Raw genomic sequence first — 4360 nt, 5'->3', positions numbered from 1 at the left:
AAATATGAGTTCATGAGAGAAAAGACTAGCAAGTGCCAAAGAAGAGCAGTTGGGGGAGATATTGTTACTGAGCTGGATGAAGAAAAACAAATCTGCATTGATTTGGCACACAAAGGTACAGTAATACATCACTGATTTGTATGAACGGGAAAGCAAAGAATCACAATGATCAGAAACATAGTATGCCATATTCAATTGAACAAATTTTCAATTTAAGGTCTCAGTGGTTGCTGCTCTCCTGCTGTTTCCACTTCTGTTAAAGGAGAGTCTGAGATCTCTTTATGTCATCAGTGAGGTGAGTGTATTTGTATCCATAATCTCTAAATCTATAAGTGTTTTTATTTTTCAACCCCTTCTCTTTGTTATGATTTCTTCTAAACATTTGTGTAGAATGGGGGTTATTCTGTGGGACTGTTTGTGTCCATGCAGGTTCCACAGTAACAGCAGGAAGATTAAATAAAGGGAACATTCAAACAGAAATTAAAATTCTGACATCATTTTCTCACCTTCATGTTGTTTCAAACTTGTATGACTTTATTTTGTTCTGTGAAAGAAATTATTTTCAAGAATGTCACTGAAAATCACTGACATGTTGTTCTGGACCCCAGTGATTTTCATCATATGGACATCCTGTAACATTCTTATTCTTAATATCTTATTTTGTGTTCTGCAGAAGGACAAAGTTATACAGGTTTGGAACATGTCGAGGAAATTCTGACCAAACAGAGTTTTGTATTTGTATTGTTTTAATTCTCTGCAGAGAATGCAAAGAGATAACACACATACTCATAGCCCACCTTTTATAGTATGTAAAAAGATACATTGAAGGACAGATTAGGACCTTTAAGCCAATCATGTTGCTTAGTGCACATCACCTCATAACACATGCACATCTCATGGTAGATGCCTGGTTACTCTCAAAAATTCCCCTTCCCTGGTACACAGTTTCCCCTTAAATGTTGTTTTTCAACTTAAAGCAGTTACGTGCACAAGTAACATAAAATAACTCAGTATCCCTATGGACTATATATAATACCTTGGTCATTTGTATGTTAAAAAAGTTACTTAAATGAGATTTAAAATGATAAACGTCACGTTTACTACTAAATATTGTAATAGTATAACATTATTCTCTCCTTGTTTAGGAACTACATACACCCAGCCCTGTGCTGTTTATAAAGGGCTGTGCCTTAGATGCAGAGTCTCTTTTAGAAATACTGATGGAAGAAGAGGAGGAGGTCTGTGAACACAGCTATACTGAGAGACACCCTGACATTCACTGAAGACTGTTTGATGTATTATAATGCCAAAACCAATATGCCACCCACAATGGCCAATTTGATATATTTTACTTGATTAAATTAATGTTTATGTATATAAAGGCATGATATTTTTTGTTGTTTATTTATGTGTTTGTTTGTTTGTTTGTAATACATATTTTTGGATGATTGTTGTTTATTTATTTGTGTTTGTCGATTGTGTGTAATACATATTTATGTATTGAACAGTTTACGGACAATCATGGTCTTTATAGTGAAATTGGATTAGTAATGTATAATAACAACAATAAAACTAATGTTATTGCTATCTAGAAGAAGGTTGAAAAAGAACCAGCGTGGGTCATTAATGCACCTTTAAGTGAAGGTTCCAATTAGAACCTTTTCAAAAAGGTTAAAAAATGAACCTTTAATGTTCCCCCACAGTTGCAATCTTGAACCTTTTCTTCTAAGAGTGTTAGCAGGACATCCGTTTAGTTACTTTTATGACTTTAACTCTTCGGTTTGCTGAACCCAATCCAGTTTTGGATGAAATTAATTTCCTCCTGAATCAAAGGCTTGATATTGTCTGACGTAACTTTTATGAGGTTATGCATTGTGAAACTACAGTTGACATTTTGACCCATTCTGAAAAAAATCCATGGACAAAATACATGCATTCTATTCCTTAAATTTATAATCTAGTTCATCTTTCAATGCTGCTTAAGACATAGAATTATTTCTTTAGTTGAACAGAGATGTTAAAGCGATATGAGAATGTTTAACAGTTCGTAGTGATGTGTCTCTGGGGTTAAACAATGGATGGTGCAAATAATTCAAAACAAAAGTCTTACCTTGATTACATTTTTCTGCAGTACCTTCACATTGTCGAGAATGTTCCAATACTGGCCTCTGGGCATTGCAATTTTAACAGACTTCATAAATTGCTCCAGGTGTTCTGCAAATAAGGCCTCACACTCACACTGTGATAAAAACACAGTCCCATAAGAAGCCATTAATGCAACTTATTATTATATGTAAAGTAATTGTTTCGATGTTCTGTAATACAGAGAAAATTTCACAATACTCACTGGATTCTCTATTTCTCCAGGTGTTTGGATTTGTACTGGTTTACTGACATCCTAGAAATTAAAAATAAAAGTCAGTTGATTTTAGTCCATATTAGTACTTATGCAGAAAGTATGTTAAGCCAAACAAACACTTCTCTTATTCGACTTGTGTTTAACTATTTTTAAGAGCTAAATCATTTCTCTTACGCCTTAATGCAAAAATAATCGTCTTACCTTGAACTCATGCTTCTCAAGAATTTCGATCCTGTTCAGAAGTGCACTGAAGGTTTTAGCAATGACTTTGTCCGTGTTTGCGTAGCTAAGAGCAAACAGTTCTCACAGTGTCTGGGTTGTGTTCCCTGGGATTCCACTAGGTGTCCTCCTTTCTCACGGTGTCTGTCACCTTATCACTTCCTGTTCCCTTATTTGGTCACCTTCCTCCTTGTTGTGTAATTGATTGTTCCCCACCTGTCTCCTGTTCCCTCATTATCCTTCCGTGTATTTATACCCTGTCTGTCTGAGTCTGTGGACGGAGTCTTTGTTTAATGTTTTCACTTGTAAACAGTGCTTGATCTGTGCACAGATCTCTCCTGATTCAGACGAGGTTAATCTTTTTCCACTGGAGCAGCAAAACTATGGATAGAGCACTCATATTCAATCCTGAAACAATGTTTTAAAGTAAAAAATGCATAAATTATAGATTTGTTCCTTACAAACACACAGCTTTACACTTCATAAGATGTTAACCGATGGACTGGAGTCATATCAATGTTTTTTATCAGCTGTTTGGACTATTCTGACGGCACCCATTCACTGCAGAGGATCCACTGGTGAACAAATAATTTAATGCTCAATTTCTCCAAATACGTTCCTATGAAGAAAAAAAAACTCATCTTCATATTGGATGGCCTGAGGGTGAGAACATCTACAGCAAGTTTTAATGTGTGTGAGGAAAAAAATGTTTTTTTATTTTCCTTGAATGTACATTTTATATATTTACAAAGGAAGTAAAATGGGCTTGGTTGGGGGCAAATCAAAAATTGCTCTGATTACTGTATTAAGTTTAAGATTGTTATTTTTTTGATGGCTGGTTTTCTTTCCTCTTGATTGTTTAAGTCAAGTCATATTTATATAGTGCTTTTCACAATACAGATTATGTCAAAGCAGCTTCACAATAATGAGCAGGAAAATTATTTATTTAGTGAAATTCAATAATTATTAAACAAATTTGATTTCAGCTATATGCAGCTCTACAGGAGACAAGTGTCATTATTCAGCTCAATTTAGTTTTGAATAATTAATTATTTGGTTGACTGTATAATTCGTTTGCTTTTTCAGATAACTGGACTACAATTATCTGAAGCTTACTCACTTATGAAGTCAGCTGCATCTTCACTAATCAAAATAAAACTTTACACTACATATAGTTAAGTTTAACTTAATGAAATCTGTACTATAATTTTTCCACTTTTGGTTCTTGTAGATTTTTTCTTCAAAATATGCTTCTTTCTCACATATGAATGTTTGCTGTCTGATATTATTGGAGGTCATACACATAATTGACTTCCTTTTTGTGTTTTTGTTTTACAGTATATGTGGTGAAATTATAAGAGAATGCTTTCATTCTGACGCCACCCATTCACTACAGTTGGTGAGCATGTGATGTAATGCAACATTTCTCTGAATCTGTTCTGATGAAGAAACAAACTCATTTACATATAGGATATCCAGAGGATGAGTAAGTTGTCAGCAGATAGCTTAGCTTTTGAGTGAAATATTTCTTTAAGTTAGCTCAAGGAAAAGTAAAATGATAAATGCATCAAATGACACGTTCAACATCCTTCCCCTGAGTAATTTTAAATGTAATGGTCCTGTTCTACCATATCTTTTAAACTGAAAGTATTTAACTTAGCTATAAAAAAAAAGACATGCACACACTCACACACACACACACACACACACACACATAATAGAAAATCAAACATACTGCACGGAAAAATGCTTTCAAAATGTTTTTTTTTTTTTTTGGGTGTG

Source organism: Carassius gibelio, chromosome B8 (genome assembly GCF_023724105.1).
Source record: "Carassius gibelio isolate Cgi1373 ecotype wild population from Czech Republic chromosome B8, carGib1.2-hapl.c, whole genome shotgun sequence".
NCBI lineage: Eukaryota > Metazoa > Chordata > Actinopteri > Cypriniformes > Cyprinidae > Carassius > Carassius gibelio.
This window is presented reverse-complemented; position numbering follows the sequence as displayed.